The following is a 19,644-nucleotide window of genomic DNA, read 5'->3' as shown; positions in this document are numbered from 1 at the left end:
GGTACTCTTTCACACCCGTTGGCATCAACCCAGAGCACATGCAGCTGTTCCAGCCTCTTTGTTGTAAGTGTTTACAGAAACAGCAATTTTGTTTTATTGTGCATTTCAAAGATTACAGTAGCCGCTTGTTGCAATGCACGATATTTAGGATTTATGAAACAGCCCATCCAAAGATTTTGCAGCATTCCCTAGCAGAGACAGGAAACCAAACGTTTGAGCTTAAAGTTGTAAGACTGAATGGTATCTGTTGATAGCCGTACTGAAAACAACTTGTGAGACCACCTTTCAATACATTGACACTTGAACTGTTGAAGTCACACTGGGTCACTAAGGACAAAAATGAAAAAGTATACACGTTTAAACTGGCATTTTAGTAACAACTCAGATGTATGGGAAAGATTAGGCCATTAACCCAAAAATGACCTTACATCCTTGTATTTTATCAGTATTGCATCATACAACAATCAAATTTTCTGCTACTGCAATTTAAAAAGCAGATTTTTGTTCAAGTTGTTCAAAACTTGAATGGTATGGTTGACTATTGCAGAGTTTGAATTCAAAATGGCAAATCAATTTGAGCAAAATTGCCAGGATGTAAAGGTTACTCTTGGGTCACGAAAGTGCATTAAATGCAAACTGTTGCACAATGTATTCAATTTCATAATGCTGTTTACACGCAGCTTTCTTTCCACTGAATCGACAAGTACCCTGTGTCTTCCACTTTTTACACAAGAAATACCAGTGAACAAACGACAAGTTATCTGCAAATAGAACAATTTTGCTCACCACTGGGACTCTCCTGACTTTCAGTCATAGTACTGTTACTTAAGTCACATAGCATCTTAAATCAGGAAAAGGGGTAAAGCTTGCTATAAATGTAAACATAAATAGAATTTATACTATATATTTTTTTTTGAAGTTCAGAAATATCTATTGTCAGTATTAAAAAATGCCACTTTCAGGTTTAAAAACAGCAAAAAAGAAACTAAAAGACAAACCATTAATGTAAAAAGACTCATCCTCCAAGACATTTCAGCGCTTTTCTGCCGTCAACTTTTTCTTCTATCACTGAGTAGTCCCTATCCATTGATTACACTGATATATTTTCCAGCACGTGTAGATAACTGAGTCAATGTACATGTATACAAGATCGGGACAAAGGGGAACCCCATGGAAGACAAGGAAGGATAGACAATAATCTAGTGACAATTTGAATGCATGCAAGATACAATGTACTTCTATTTGTTTGCTGAAACATTACTCCGTTTTTGTCTAAGCTTTGGAGGTTTTATTTTGTGTATCTTGTGCAGTTTTTTGTTCTACTCCTTCAAGCGTGATGAAAAGTCCAGATCAACGCGGCCATACGTGTAAAATCAGTATTTTTATGTTTAAAATTGAATTCAAACACGGACTAGAATTCGTTTATCATCAATAACAATGATTATATACGGTCTTTAGACATGTATAGGGTATTTTACCAAACAGAATTTTTGTTATTCTAGTAAAAACAGAACAAAATATAATAAAAATAGGCCAAAAGGTACAGCTAATCAGCTATGTTCTTTTTATATCATTTATCCGATGCTGTTATTTCAAGGATAAAAAACAAATGCTCACTTCCGCATGACCGATTGATTTTTGAGGGAAAACTTGGACGAAAGCAAATGTTTGTTGTCTTATATCGAGAGCCTTGCTCGATAATGAATGCAATGTAATCGTCCAGTCACCAGTGCACACGTTCACCGGTGCTATGCAATTACCACGACAACGATAACGTATGAATCCATCGGAGAAATAAAGATGTATTGTAGCAGTCACTGTTGCTAAACTTCACATATTAACAAGAGTTTCATTATCTCTTTTGAAATATGGATGTGATGATGTAGTTTCCGACAAAGGTGCTACCCTATAGCTGTCACTACAACAATACCCTTAAATAGATAAAGGTTTTATATTTCCCCGTTTCTCTGGTGTTACATTTTTAAAAAACAGCTGTTAACACCTTAAGGGAAATAAAGCATGAAAAAATGCTAAAAATTAACAACGGAAAGCAATGAATAAATAGACATTATTCACAATCTTTGAAGAAAAATTTTTGATTAGGAAAGAAATATTGCGTTCGAGGAAGGTTGCGTAAATGGGCAAAACAGCAAACTATCAGGTGATCTCTGAGATGTAAGTTGTCTTATTTACAAGACTTCATGACCAGCATTGACTTGTAATTCATAGTATACTTGTACCTGCAAGAACAAAAGACGTTGACCGTGGAGCATGCATTACGCATTTAAGTCAAACTAATTCAGAACTGTTAATTCAACTGGTAAAAGACATTAATCAGGAATGTTGCACCAAAGCTTTCATCAGACTGAACTGGAAGCAAATTTTGACCGAATTATTATTCGCCAATAAAGTCGACAAACAGTCTGTTTCTCCTATGTATGTAATAACCAAACTCAGATAAATCAGTATAATAGACAAAAGTCGAGCACATATGTTAGCAATGGGCACAGATAATCGCAGACTTCATACCGCAGAGTGGAAAAAAAATTGATGACGGAATTATTGTATACATACAGCTGGTATTATCATACAATGCCAGTACTTCGGCTTACATTATATAAATCCGTTTTGTTTTTAAATAATGAAGTAAATAGATCATATCGTATGAGAGCTAGGTTAATTTACATATACGAACCCAAGATATCATACTCCGTGTAACAAAAATGACCATGGCTGATAAACAAAGAGTTTGTCCAGTAGGAAGTAAGACAGGCTTCATGCAGGATGGTATCTCTGGTGGACTTGTACGAAAAGTAGTCAATGAGAAAAGAAGTTTTGAACATTGAATTTTTGAATCCAAGGGAAAATCACAATGTCCTCTTTTCCGGTAACCGCTAGAATCTACCTGCTTCTACCTTCAAGCGTAAACTGCGCACTGTGAATTGAGAGAGATGTTAGTTTTTGCTCATAAAAATGACAACAGGACAAAATTTTCTGTTTTGCATTGTTAATGAAAACTCGTATGGTTTTTGGTTTTGTACACACTGCTCAAACCCCATTTGTTGGGCAGGTATCTTAAACATACACTTAGCCTCTTCAAAGTTGAAAGCTTCACGATTGACGTTTGCTTCGGTATATCTTTATACGTATGTATTTCTATATTTCAATCTATAATCTAATAATCTATAATCTAAAAATAAGTTTAACAGCAAACGTATAATTCTATACCAAAATCTGATACTCCCTTTGTGTCTCAGACATGGTTCTAATCCATATCAATTTGCAGCTTATAACGGGACAAATTTCTGCCCGTAAACAACATCCGCAAGAAAATTGCTGAGGAGAAGGGCGGCCAAATGTTACTGTCATCGAGTTTGGTTATCATCATATTAAAGGCAATTTTGCATTTAATGCATTCAATAATGTACCTTTTTCGATGATTGAATTATACCGTGACGGTATGATCGCCCCTCCAATCGACGTGATTAAATGGCATATTTACTGGAAGGTTATTTATCCATTCTAGTTGTCTTTCATATGTCACTTTGATTAGAGGATAGCACTCACTGATGAACAAGTTACAGAAGTCGGTCTTTCTCCTAAGTTCAACTTTTTCAGTAACGTTCTTCTTTGACTTGCGAAATTTCGTCAACTCTGCTTCGAATATCGTCATAATTTCTCACTCTTTTCCAGAACGCTATGTTGAAGTGATCATACAGCTTAATGTCTACTGTTTACAGTTTGTCGATAATGTTTTTCATTTCAATGGTAACTGTCGGAAGCGGAGTTTTGTGAACCTTTTGAGAATAGTACAAGATGTCCTCGAAGTCCCAGCACATTAATTTTCTCAGCAAGATCAGGGACTCGTCGAAATAATCAGTTAACATGTCAAGATCGAATTCCTGGTCAATTTCCTTAATTCAGTCCATTAGAAGTTCACGTTCAGACTTGAGTATACCAAGTCTGTGTGACAAAGAGTTTAGATCCCAGGATACAAACCTCTATCCATCGATATTGTGCTTCCTGGATTTAAAATAGGCATGAAAGATTCTGACTCTATTGTTGAATTTCGTGAGGGTTTGTAAACCTGAAAGAAGAAAAATCTAGATCTTATGTGAGCATACGGTGATCTGAGTATGGTTATGTATGCTACATATTTAATGATGTTTTCCATCGTAACACGATTGTATATGAGTGTGGTGAATATTGGCTTGTCACAACTGTCTAAAGTTCACATACAATTCGAAATTCATCATCCATTTCTTGGGACAATCACTCTCTCGCCCAGTATATCTATGAAGCATGATGGTAGCACCTGCACTCATATTATTGAATTACCTACCTAGAGCGTCCATGTTATCGACTCGTTCTTGTCTCTCACTTTCGTGCATACCTCCATCTGTCAGGCTAACTAGACGCGACGCTGGATATAACCATAGAATTGATCATGCTGTGGTATAAGTGGTACTTCTGCTTATACTTCTGCTTGTTCTGCCATCTCTTGTTCTAGTCGCTTGTTGATTTTACCAGATCTCAGAACCATACAGTCGTGCTGCTTCTCTATACCTGGATTCTCCACAAATTTGTTGCGCTCTTAGTTAGGAAATTCGAGTTGAGGAAACTGAATTCAACACACCAAGATTTAGATTGTAGCATAACTGTAAATCTTTATTTCAAGATGGCAACTCAATATCTCAAATATCTTTGTCAGTGTACATTCGCTAGAAAGGTATATACCTTTTCTAAACTAACACAACTACTAAATTATCATCATTATACAACAGTCATCACGTGGAAATTCTCGCCTGTCTTTGACTGTTTCTTAAGATTAAACAAGATCACACCATACTCCTATTCTCAATTGTATTAACCAATAATCAATTAAAAGTATGACGCTATCTCCTATCTCTTTCTCGTATGATCTTGAACCAACCTTCACAAGCCTTGGCCACACGAGGGACACTTCAAGATAAAACTCTTAATAATAATAATAATAATATTTATTTCTTATAGAGCGCATTACATTTTAAAAATCTCAATGCGCTTTACACAACACTAAAAAAGAGGTAAATTATAAATAAAATTACGAGAAAACACCAATAAAATGCAAAGAGGTAAGATTTTCAAAGTGTCTAGGAATAAAATGATCTAAAAAGATAAGTTTTTAACTGACTTCTAAAATTGTTAAAAGAATTAGCAAGCCTTATCTCAAATGGTAAAGCATTCCACAAATGGGGAGCACATACAGAAAAGGCTCTATTGCCATAAAAAGCCGTGTTGCAAACAGGCTGATGCAAAATGAAGGAGGAGCGTTACAATATCCTGTGGCTTTTATGCCATTTATCGGATGAAGTTATTTCAGTAGTAAAAACAAACTCCCACTTTACCGAATAGTTATATGAGAACTGGGACGAAGAAAACATTTGTTGTCTTATGTTAAGATACGAAGCGTGAAATGTAAATAGCTAGATAGGTGCATACGTTCACCTGTTCAATGCAATTACGACTACAACCATGAATTATGAATAAATTGGAGAAGTAAAGATGCCTTTTAGAGATCACCATTGCAAAACTTCAAATAACAAGATGTTAACTATCTCTTTAAAATATAGATATGCCATGATGTACTTTCAAGCAAAAACGCTTTACTGTTGCAGTCAATCTTTCGTTTGTTTGTTTGTTTGTTTCTATGTTTTTGCTTGTTTTAGGCATGTTAATGAAAATAAGTTAACATAGCGAACAGAAGTGCGAAAACCTTAGCCATGTCACCAAACTTTGACAAACGACCATCGTGCAGAGGGAAGAACATGTATCACTGAACGCAACCCCTTACACATGCACACACAGACTCACACACAAACACACAAACACACAAAAACAGAGACACACAGAGACAGAGTAGACAGACAGAAAGACAGACAGACAGACAGACAGACACACACACAGACACACACACACACATATATATATATATATATATATATATATATATATATATATATATATATATATATATATATATATATAATAATATGTATGTATGTATTATGTATGCGTGTGGGGGTGTGGGCGTGTTTTAGGTAAAATACCAGAATTGATGCTGGGTGTCTTGAAAGTATTGATCACGTCATGTCATGCATGTGACATTTGCTATATGTCAGTAAAATCGAAATAGGAGATGGTCACTTAGGAAAATTTCATTTATCACAGAACGCATGAACGTTGTTTTGTAAAGACATTTCTAGCCATATGTTGATCGTACATATGAGATTCAGTAGACTTGTGGCTGGACAGAAGCAATACTCCTATTGTACATATGTTTTGTGTTATTGCTGAACACATTCATTGTCCGTTGTGCACTAAATGGCCATTTGATAAAACCCAACAGCATGTAATTGCTCGTATGATACTTTATTGGTTATAAAGGGGCTAGCAGAAAAAAGTCATTCAATTGATTTAGGATATCTATCAGATTAAACTCATTCTATGAATAAATCGTAGCCAAGGGTAAATTTTTGATATTATTGAAAGGCTATGATTGATGATTAATTTAAGATGACAGGTCGACAACACTTTTCTTGGGAACCATGCCAACAAAGACCAGACAGTGAAAGGGTACAAATATCAAGGTCGATTTCAGAGGGTGTTTCAAGCGGAGTCACCCGACTCCTTAAATCATTGTTCGATATAGTCTGTAGATAGGTGTCATACTGAATGACTCTAAGAGGATAGGCGTTGACATCTGCTATAATTTTGTCAGTAAAGAATGTTTTCTGATGATGTGCATTAAAAATGCATCGATATGATATCACATATTTTACACATACAAAGGAACAGCATGTCATACAAAGCATGACTACTATATATGTTCACCAAACCTAAACTGTTCTTGACTTCTAGTACGGCGCGCCAAATGTTTCAAAAATATTTATCGATTCAGTGCAAAAATAAACTGTCTTTCTCGATTGAAATAAAAATTCGGTGTCATTAGGAAGAAAATAAGTAAGAAAAGTATAATTAAAAAACAAAAGACAGAAATGTCATTTAATACTTCATTTTAACTTGAGAAAAAATCTTTAAAGCGTAAACAATTTTCAATGATTTGAAAAAAACATACATCCATACTTATCGACATACATACACGTATAATAGTTCGCGTAAAAGGTGCAATGAGTGCTGATTTTACAAAAAAGAGTAAAATATGTTATACAGTGGTATGTCCACAAATTTCACGAGAAAATCACTAAAAACCACTACTACCACACGGAAAAATATTACAAAAATGAAATGTGAACCACATACAAAAAATCATTATAAAAGAATCAGACAAAAAAAGAGTCATGCATACATAAAATTATTTATGTACTTAAGAAAATTAAAAAGCGCTACGTCTCATAATAAACGTATTATAGATAATCAAAAATATAATATGAACCACCAGCCGCTTTGACAGTAAAGAGAGAAAATCAGAGAAAAAATTCGGCAGTGATGGCTCTATACAAAAGTGGACATCATCTACAAAAAATAAAATAAAATAAAATAAAATAAAATAAGATAAAAATAAAAAAAAAAAATGCCATGAACACAGGAAATACAAAAAAACGCGTGGGCCTGTGGAAAAAGAAAACAAATGAGCACTCGCCACAGCCAAAAAAAAAAGAAAAAAAGAAAGAAAAAAAAACGAGCACTCGCCACAGAAAAAAAACAAAACGCGCGAAATTACAATTAATTTATTCAAAAAACTCATGGTTCACGTTTCCTTCGATCGATGAATCCCAAACAGCTGGGAATCCGATCACCACATACTACAATGTTTGACGAAATATTAAATGAGCATTTCAGTGATAACTTTGACATCTTAAAACCTAGCTCTGTTTGGCTGGGCCCTGCCACGCATAGCTACTTGAAACCGTACTTGATGAAGTGAAGTGGGCAATATCACCTAAAGAACGTCCAGGTTAACAGTGAATAGTTCCAGAGAGTCAAGTTAACTGAGCCAATTTTAGGCAGTCCACAGGTCAGATCACGAGCGAGACGTACAAACCCATGACCTTTCATAGCCACACTGCGAACATAAGCTTATCTATGCTGCAGGCCTTCCACCGAGCCGCACTGTCATCGCCGTTACATGATTTCTACAGAGTCTATACGTGTGGTTCGATACATCGGGTTCCAATACCATAATAATAAACCACCTCGTTGTTTGGTAATTCCTCGTCTATCCTCAAAGATCACCCAAATCATGATAAATTGAATAGTTTTGAAGAAATCTGCCGCGTGTTGAGAGAACGTCCATCGTTTTCCGTGTTCGACAAGATGAGCGACGCAACTGCCCCTACAAGCCTTACGAGTATGGCGAGAGTGTCCGGCCTTCGCAACGCCAGACACTCTCACTATACTCGCAGGGCTACCCAGCTAGACCGGCACATACAAGACATGTCGATCCCCATTGCAGAAAGCTTTATATCCACACAGTCCAATATATGGAGCTACGATATTTGTGCAGTAGCCTATATACACAGCGCTGGGTGGCAGGGCTGTGAGTTACCGGCCGGTAACTCACAGCCCTGCCTTGCAGAGCTACAGAGAAATAGCGGCTGCTTGATCAGTGTTTGTCAAGACGGGCGCGTTCGTGTTTTAAATGTACAAGTGAAAACGTTGCCTCGAATTTAAACGGAGTGTTTTAGCCTGACTATTTTTGCCTTTGCCACACTCCGTTTAGAGGCTAAACCCAAGGGATACGTGTGTGGTTCGATACATAGCGGCCGCTGCGCTGCGTGGTATGCAATTTTACTATGCATACCCACACGGCGGCCGCTATGTATCGAACCAGACGTACCGTGGGCTAGCAGCAGCCATCGTTTTGTTGGGGTAGGACTCCATGGTTTGGGCACAGACTGTCTATGGTTTGGGAGAGGCGGCCCTACACTTTACAGCGAGGGGATCGCTGGTTGCCGGCGTGTACTGTACTAGCGACGGGACCGCCGGCCGCTAGCTTACCATCTCAAAGGGGTACATTGAGGCACGCCATGAGCGAGGGGACCGCTGGCAGCCGACGAACCACCACGAATGTTTTGTCCACTTGTAACTGTTTAATATAGAATGGGACGTGTCGGTAACTTGGACGTCCATGAGATGATATTGAAGACTAGAAGCTGAGAGTTATCGCTGAAATACCCAAAATATCTTGTCCAACATCCGAGTGTGATGGTCCAAAACCCTCTGGCACTAAACTCTAACAATCAGATTGAGAATTATTCAATTTACATGTTGGGCTTTTTCTGCGGGGTGTCCCACTCTAAATTCTTTTCTCGAACGGGCCTCTTTTTTCTACTTTTTTTTTTTTTTTTTTTGGTAACCTCGTTTTCGTTTTTTTTTTTTTTTTTTTTTTGTAACCTCGTTTTCGTTTTTTTTTTTTCAAGCTGACCTCGTTTTGGTTTCTTTTCAGCTTCAACGCCAGCGCGATCTCGGTCGACTTTTCAGTTGTGATTTTCTTTCTTTTTTTAGTCAGACCTGATGGTGGTTCGCTTTGTTTTTTTGTAGTAGTGAAAGTACTATTTTTGGTTTTGTTTTTAAGCAGTTCAATATTTTTTTGTGTGCGTGCTTGATTTTTTTTTTGCTTTTTCCCTTATAATCAGCATTCATTGCACCTTTACATCAAATACACGTGTATGTACGTCAATACGTATGGGATTGTGGTATTTTCAAATTTTTGCAAACAGTTTATCTTCTCATTACGGTTTAAAGGGTATTTTACAATTAAGTATTACATAACATTCTCCCCTTTTTTGCAATAATACTTTTCTCGTTTATTTTCTTCCGTAATTCCATCGAATTTTTATTTCAATCAAGAACGACGGTTGCACGTCATCTTTATCTGTACAGACACATTTTAATATTTAATGACACATATTTTCAAATGAATGTTATTTTTGTGAAAAAGTACATTAATAAAATAAAATGACATGGACGAAAGAATTTTTTTCTTGTTATTCATACACGTTTAAGACTTTATTTAGAAGGAAAAATTGACAGTTTATTTTTACTCTATGACGATAAATATTTTTGAAACATTTGGCGCGCCGTTCTTGACTTCTAGTCATGACATTTAAATTACCTGCAGAACTCTGCCTGCATGCTAGTAAGATCGCAAGTCAGTATTATACGGATGAAATATTCCAGCATTGACTTCCCCGTAGGAAAGCGTCACAAAAACAGGTTATTGGCAAACAGACGCAATTAAAATATGTCATACCAAGCTACATAACCCAAAACGTTGAAATGAAATGTTTAACCAACTTCAAGAATCTACGTTGCAGTACAGATCCGTTTCTTTTGCCTTTCATATGCTACTTTGGTGATAGCATATGTATCCATCATGAACAACTTACAGAAGTCGGATTTTCTCTCAAGCTCACACTTTTCAGTAACATTCCTCTTCAACTTGCGAAACTTCGCCAAATCTGCTTCAAAGTCACCATCATAATTTCTCACTCTTTTCCAGAACGTCATGTTGAAGTGATTGTATAATTGAATGTCTACTGTTGATAATTTGTCGATGATGCTTTTCATTGCAATAGTAACTGTCGGAAGCGGAGTTTTATGAACCTTTTGAGAGTAGTACAAGATGTCCTCGAAGTCCCAGCACATTAATTTTCTCAGCAAGATCAGGGACTCGTCGAAATACTCAGTTAACATGATAAGATCGAATTCCTGGTCAATATTCTCAATATTCTTATACTTAATATTCTTACTATTGCCCGCTAAACTTTCTCGTTCCACCTGGTATATACGAAGTTTCCGGGACAAAGTGTTCATCTGCCAAAACAAGTCGCCATGATAATGATTATAATTAGCCTCCATAGACTTGAGGTAAGCCAAGAACGATTCTGAGTCAGATGAATTGCGTAAAGGTTTGTACATGGGAAAGTAGAAAAATCGGGATCTGATATGAGTATATGGTGATCTTATTATGGAGATGTACTTTGCATGCTTGATGACGTTTTCTATCGCTGAACGATTGTATATTATGCTATTTGCTATGAAATCGTAACTTTGGACACTCGTACAATTGTTATGGAAGAGAGCATAGTTTTCAGAGGATTTATTATACTTTATCTGGAACCATCCTTCTGGGGCTAAAGCTGCAACGAGGTTGTTCTCCAGTCCATATCGGAATAGAAGACTTGCAACTGTACTTCCTCCTGTCTTTCCGATCTTCACGAAAATGAATTTGTTGATCGGCTGACAGATATTCCCATTGGGATCATCTGTTACTTCCTCCCGGTGTTGAAAAGTGTGATTAACTGTCAGTCCTCGCCATTTGGTACTTGCAATGCTATTTTCCTCTCTGTAATAATTACATCGATAGAATTAACATGTAATATGTACTGACAGAAAGGTGTATTTCTTGGGTAATTACTCGGAAATTTAAAGTTTTCCAATCAGTCAAGGCTGATGAAGTAAAGAAGTATTTATCAAGGCCACCATAAAATAATTGTAATAGTGACCGCATTCCAACCTGGTTGCTCAAATAGTGTGTCGGAGAATTACTTCCTATTATCACCTGTGTGTTAAATTGTTCTCTTCAAAATGGCATTTTTACTGATAGCTGGAAAAAGCTATTGTAATACCACTGTTGGAAAAGCCAGGTGCTGGTACAATTATCTCCAATTACAGACCAGTCAGTAACTTAAGCTTTGTATCAAAGGTTGTTGAGCGGGTCGTTGTTGACCAATTAACAGCTCACATGCAAGCAAATGCCCCATTACCTGCGTGTCAATCTGCATACAGGCAATATCATAGTACTGAGACTGTACTCAGCATGTGACATAGTTCAGAGCATTGGGAAATAACAGCTGGCACTAATGGTGTTGCTGGATCTCAGCGCTACGTTTGACAATGAAGATCATCAAATCTTCCTCCACACTGTGAAGGCTGAATTTGGATTAGATAACAGTTTTGAATTGGCTTGCATCTTATTTAAGTTATAGAACACAAAGAGTACTGATATCCGACAGTTTGTCTGATAAGTGTGGTATCAGATTTAGCGTTCTACAGGGATCTTGCCTTGGACCGATTCTGTTTACAGCTTATTCGAGTATATTGTTCCACGTCATAAACACACATTTATTATTCAGTCATGGTTATGCAGACGACACACAGCTGTTGAAAGTGTTTGCACCGAGAACTGGCGATCAAACCACAGCACTTGAATGTGTAAAAAACTGTGTTTGTGATATTCAAAATTTGATGTTGGAACATAGGTTGAAATTTAATCATAACAAAACAGAAGTTGTGAATTTTGTTACCAAACAACAGCTCGCCAAATTAACTTGTGACCATGTTCAAATTGGTAATGACAGAATCAAAGTTGTTAACAGGGTTCTTGATCTAGGAGGGTATCTTGATTCAACCTTGTCGATGGAACACCATGTCAACGAGATTTGTAAAAAAGCCAGTCACAGCTTATACAACCTCCGACGTATTCGTCAATATTTGTATCAAGACACTTCTGAAATTCTAGTTCACACATTAGCTTCCGCCTCGACTACGCCAATTCAGTATTAGTATGGAATGCCAAATCACCTTTTTAATAAATTACGTGTTCAAAACGATGCAGCAAGAGTTGGAATATGCATCTGAGAAAGTATGATGGTGTGACTGACTCACTGATCCAACTACACTGACTTCCAGTAAAGACCAATGTTAATTTCAAAATTATCTTGCAGGTCTTTAAGGCTCCAAATGGTATGGCACCACAGTATATTTGTGACTTGGTAATAGGAATCAGGGTCAATAGGTATAATCTGCGGATCAATTCCGGTATGAATCTCGTAGTACCGTGATCTTTGAACAAGTATAATGATCAAGCATTTGCAGTTTGAGTTCCAAAGCTGTTATGGAACTCACTCCTAGTTGAATTAAAGTGCATAACAGAAATTCAACCTTTTAAATCAAAATTAAAACATTTCTTTCTAAACAATTTTATCAACTTCACTGATTAGTTTTTAATATTATTGGACATTTTATGAGATTTTTGTTTATATCTTGTTTTAAACGGTTTTTTATTTTTTTTACCGAATACTTGTTATTGTTTTACTTGATATAAAGCGCGTCTGAATATTTTATTGTAGAAAAAGCGCTAATGAAATATATTAACATTAAACATTAATATAAATATTGTATGTTTGAATAGCCATTATTTGGGATGAATCGCCACTAATCATGGTGGAAGCTGTTTTAAACTGTCATGTAGTATTTCGGATTGGAGGTGGTTATCATATTTTGGGCATGCTGACGGGATGTCCCTACAGTACTACGATATAACAACACCTAGAAGAACTTTACGATAAAGCCGATGGTGTAGTAGTGAATTCTCCTCGAGTACTCATTAAAATCTGCTTCAACCAAGCCGTTACATATAATTGAACACAGCTCTTTCATATCGTTTGTAACACAAACAGACACAAACATTTGCAGACTCACCGCGTGAATATTTATCGGTCAAAGGTGACATGCATTTGTAGATTTGACTTTTGATAGGGACGGAGCCTGAGAGGTCAGATCTCATGAGGCTTTTAGACCGATCTCATAGACCCGCGGTCAAAGCTACTGCGTGCATAGTCACGGCAATTCTTAGACTGCCGAAACTGCAATATCTTAGGAACACTTGAATGGCAATGCAACATACAACATAATATTATACATCTACCATCGAGAACAATAGAATTTCGCGTGCGCTAAAAAGCCGTACGGAACGCCCGTTCCGTAACACGAACGATTTCAAGGCGGTCCATCCCCTGCAACTTGTAGACGCGCGTCCGAGATAGCGTTCCACACTGCACTGCACTGCCGCGATAAAATCGGAAGAAAAATTGTTGACATTGCACTAAAACGGTCACTGCTCTGACAATTTGATGCCTCAGTCGGGAATGTAAGATGTATAAGGTTATTACGAAAATACCGCAAAGGATGCACTCGGACATTGGTGCCGCGCATCGCCCTCCGCTTCGCGTCGGGCAATACGCTGCGCCAATGTCCTCGTGCATCCTTTGCGGTATTTTCGTAATAACCTCATAATATTCATTGAAACCATTCATCCTTTCTGCATCGTTTTAGGGTGGTACCGTGACACCAGGTACGTGCATAGTCCTGTTTGGTATCAGTGCATAGATTATCATCTCAAATTCTGGTCAGAAAATAATGTTCCCGGGTCGTTTGCGGTATACTTTTAATATTGTGACTATTATTGAGACGTGCATAGAAAATATTACAAGTGCTGACTTCCCTGGGGTTACGTATATAAAAGTCAGACATTCGAATGACTGTCGTGAGTCGTATTCCATCTATGCAGTTTGCACAACTCTTACATTCATTTGATCTTTATATGTATCGTTTTAATTAGTAGTTATAGTGGGGCGTGAATAATTTCCTCCTATGCGTTAGATTGACATATTTCAGGGATTCGTGTTTCAAACTGCCCGATCCCCTTTATAACACCGGTGGTCAACCCTATCACTGAAAAGTCACGCCGATTTTAGTTTCCACCAGTAAGGCCAAAAAATAGTGATAATGTCACTTGTCGCTCCCATATAGTTATTCAAAAAAGCTTTAAAAATGTATGGAACATAGAGTCAATGACACTTTGCCCTAAGTTGATTACATTTAGCAAGACAGAGTGAGTGCACGTATGATATATAATAGGTCTCTGAAGCTTAGCTCATGATATTCATAGTCAGATGCATTTGAACAAAATTTTGGTACACCCTATGGACTCAAAGGATATCAAATGTTCCAACCCTTGGTATTGACCATGTTTACATAAAGAGATACATATGACCAGATGGCAGGAAGTATGTTAACTATTTACGACCTTGATACTCTTAAATATTGAAAACATTTTGGAATATATTTGTTGGAGACCAAACCTGCTAAAATCACCTTCAGCTGTGCTTTCTAATGAATGTTTTTACTGCATTTCAACACCAAATACAGTTTACCATATCAAATGCTTACTAAATCACCAGATTATGTACTGTTAGTTCCTGTTGGTATAATATCGCCAACAATAAGAAAATATTTTAAAGATATTAATTTTGTTCATATCAACACAATCTGAATAAGTTATAGTACTACCACTCAATGTAACCTTTATGCCAATTTCACACCTGCATAGGTAGTGGTTTTTGTACAGATATTTGTTTACCAAGAACAAAAAAGGAAAAAAAATATTACAATTGTTCATTTCATTCTGATATGGCAATGTATGTATGAAAACATTTCTAAGGATTTACGGACCAAATTTCAAAATCAAAACAACGGACTATTTATGTAATTTTTTCTACAAAAAATTAGTAAAAAACTTCACAAAAATACAAAATTGAAGAAAATTCTTTGGAAATTTAAAACAAGCAACCTAACAGTCAAAAGAGCAAGAGAATAACTTTCTGTGACACATGTGTTGATTGAGGAGGAAATCTTTGATAGAACACTTTAGATCGACCTGACTAGAAATATCAAAGCTATCAGACAGGCAGTTTTTGAAAAACAAATATTTTGACCAAAACTGACAAAAATTGCCCCCCAAATACAAATTTTCGCATTTCTTCAGAATTTGACTACATCACATTTTAATCAACCTTACTTATGAACCTGTATACCAAATATCAAAGCTCTCTGGTGGGTACTTTTTGAAGAAAAAAAATTTGACCAAAAATTGAAAGAAATTGCCCGAAAATTATAAATATGAAAATTTCACTACAATTTATACAAACTTGACTTAGGTCATCCCGAGGAACATTGATACCAACTTTGAAAGCAATCAGATGAGCCGTTTCAGAGAAGAAGAGTTCTCGACTAAGAACTCAAAAAATTTGCCAAAAAATACAAACACGAAAATTTCACTCCAATCTTTAGACAACTAATTTTGAATAACTAAAGAAACCTGAATTCTAAGCTTCAATCTAATCTGGCCAATGGTTACAGAGTTTTAGCAATTTGCAGGATTTTTCCCTTTTCCCCCTCATTTGTATATTTTTACACTGACATGTCCATTTGAATAAATGCACATCTCCGCCACTGGTTGCACTATACACCAAATACTAAGATTTTAGGTGTGTGGTTTAAGAGTTTTTTGCATTGGGCGGACACACACACACACATATACACGCACATACATACATACATACATACATACATACATACATACATACATACATACATACATACATACATACATACATACATACATACATACATACATACATACATACATAATGAACATGTTTATAATCATGATAGCCATAGAGGAAAGCTGTCAGATCAAAGTCTTTGAAGTGTAATTTTTATAAACTTTGGCCAAAAATATTGAACTCGATGTTTTTTCATTTGGTAATAAACGTTTACTTTATAACACACAAATAAACTATATCATTGTTATAGCTTAGTTTTCGCCATGACCAGGACTTATATCGAGCGGGTGAGTAGACATATTAAATATTACATTCAGTGTTGTTTGCTAGTTAAATGCAAAGTTTTGCATTAATATGCAAAAATGTAAATTTATGTGAATTACGCAAACCCTGGCTAAGCGAGGTTCTGCCCCCTTGGAAAATTGGTCATGCTATGGCTACACATCAAACACACAGGTGCGTGGAGTTGCCGTGAAGTACACATAGAGAGAAGGGGAGGTTTAACACGACCGTGCCCTCCGGACCGTGAATCCGGTAAAATATGAAGTTTAGAGTAAGATAAAAGGTCTACGCCGATAGCGAAATATTTCGTGCCTTTAACGCTCAAGTTTCAAATGGGCAAACCAACATTTAGTCTCAATATCGGCCCATAACTCTTTGGTCACCCCGGTCATCAGGCTCTTACGTACAGCAGCAGTGCGGTTCTAACTGGCATTCCACATGAACCCGTGACCCTATAACCGCTAAATTTAAATCGGCTATCAAACGGGCTACATACTTGTGTATAACGTCCAGATTTGCGTTTCGAACAAACCAAAGTCATGGAAAAGTTTACCATCGTTAGTCTTTTTTCATTAATTGAATTGTCGCTAATCACCGTTTCTAGTATTTAATCATTATCATCGTTAGTACTATTAGTTTTATTGGGGAGTATTTTGATATCAATAAAAGATCTCACAGTTTGCGACAATACTCTCAATGTTTGATCAGACGGATATATTGTGGTTTACAGACCTGTACTAACTTTACCGGAAGGGAACCGGAACTTGTTGCTGTGTATGTAAACTGAACCGCCAGGCTACTTCTCTCGTGTACCTTGTAGATTAATCGCTTGTAACTGACGGATCTAAGCGTAAATTTTACACCGGGATTTGACATCAGTATATTTAGGCTACAGTCTTTCTCCGCCAAGACAGCGGTTTGGCGGAAAAAACGCCTGCGGTTTTTGTGGTATGTAAAGGGCTGGTGAAGAGTAAAAATGAAATCGCTGAAAAGATGATTTTCACTCGTTAAATAATACATGGAAAGGCACAAGCAAAAAATTTACGGCAGAAAAATGGTTTAAGTGCGTATTTTCCGGGAAAAAATTGCGTTTTCCGAAGCTTAGTCACATTTTCCCGCGAAAAAATCAAACCCGGAAGTGTGACGTCACTTTAAGCACGGTCCCTCAACAAAAAGAGCAGCCTATCTGTACTCATCTGTACTTGCCTTGAACACGATGGCAACTTCTGTCGAGTACCGCGACCAAGATAGTGTTAGAGAACGAACAACAGCTAGATTTTGGGCTGTACATGGTAGCTGTAGGTCTCTATTAAATTGTGTCAGTCATACTGACAAAACGCTCGCCGGCTCTATCGTACTGTCGTCCACTGTAGTGTCATGTTAGTCCTACTGACAAAACGCTAGCTCGCACTGTCCGTATTATCCATGGAGGTAAAATCTGGTACACCGCCGTGGTATTATCGTACTGTCTTCCATGTCAGTCCTGACAAAGCGATATGGGCCGAAAAGGCTTAAAGCTGTCATCGCCGAACAAACCGGGTTGTGAACATTACCGGCCGAAACAATTTGGGCTAAAACCTACAAGTGCCGAAACAGCTAGAAACCTGTGGAAAGTTGTGTCGTCATGGTGTTATTCTGTGTATAATCTGTTGCACGACAGTGTGCGAGCTGCGGTATAAAGAATCATGTACGCCTGAAAACTTCTAATCTTTGACATAGTTTTGACGTGAGATTCAGAGCCCATATAAGACGTGTTCTCCATAATCATGACTCAGTATCTCACTTTATATTTAATATTCCCATCGATCTGTAAACGTTGATTGACCGACTGTCAAAGGTCACGCCATGCCAGGCAATTGCCGAGCTACACCAGCCAACGGCACATACGTTTTTAATGAATCATTCTACCGGACACGTTTTTAAAATCAACTGCGAATTTCCGATATTTTTCACAGATTAATTTCTTCGGCAATGTAAGCTTAGGTCTGTTGTTGTTGTAACTTCTACTCTGAATACATCGTCAAGTGTGAACGGTATGATATTTTATAATCGCCGCGACGTAGGCCGACATATATCAGACAATCGATTGCGCAACACATGGTTTGGCAACATAGAAATGCTTGGAAAGCTGAAGCACATGCAGTCGTCTGAGTCGTTCGACGTCTTCGGTTACGTAGAACTCGTGGGGTAGAACTACACCACCAAAACAGTCTAGCCAATGACTAGTTTTATTGATAATCTTATAAGTAGGGCTTGCCTTCTGGAAAATTCATTATTGTATTCCGTGAAACCAATCGTCAGTGAAGTGTTTGTAGCGAAGTACGCGCCTGGCTAGAGCTCTCTGCATGGCAGGGCTAGTGTGTTATCGGCGTATAAGCTTACGGCATCAGATCGTCTATGTAGCCGACACGAACACGAACTGTCTGATACCAGCTACCAAATACTATGTAAAATAGCAAAGAATGAGCTAAAAATCACTATCAGTCTAAGCTGCAGGTAGAATAAGTCTGTACCTTTGTATAAAATACATGTTATTACGGCCGCCCCGTATAACGCCGGTAAGCTAGCGCCTGCCTGGCCCTGGCTACAGGAGTAAAATTAACCCGCTTTGCTTTTACAAATTTGGTCCTTTTTGGGCCAGATCTTCATCCTTTGGTCATTGAAACAATTTTGATACTGAATGAGAACATTGCACAGCGACACAACGCTTACGTGCTGTTACAACTTTTTACGATTGATTTCGAGAATGGACACAAAAGCACTGACGTGAATATCGCCGGCGGTCAATGAGCTGTAAATTACGTCACACCCGACATTGCCGAAGTGTACCGAAGATTTGTATCTTTGTTGCCAAGGGCGTCGCTAGGGCCTTTATTCGGAACTGGGAGCGCAGTTTTGAAAAAATTCCAATGCAGATCTTTTTTTGACCATTTTATTCGTCAAAAGAAACAAGCAATAAAAAATTCATTTTTACTCTTCACCAGCCCTTTAAAGCTTAGGCGACTCATGGTTGGACGAACTCCACACTAATTTTGCTAATTCGTCGATGTTCCTCTGCAAGTTTTCTAAGATATTAATATCAACAGATATGCTGCAGTGTGTATTTTGTGGTTGTTGCTGACGGTATAGAGATTTGTCCGATCCATGCTCGAGATAAAAAGTAAACATC

Source organism: Ptychodera flava, chromosome 13 (assembly GCF_041260155.1).
Source record: "Ptychodera flava strain L36383 chromosome 13, AS_Pfla_20210202, whole genome shotgun sequence".
Lineage (NCBI taxonomy): Eukaryota > Metazoa > Hemichordata > Enteropneusta > Ptychoderidae > Ptychodera > Ptychodera flava.
Note: the sequence above shows the minus strand (reverse complement) of the source record.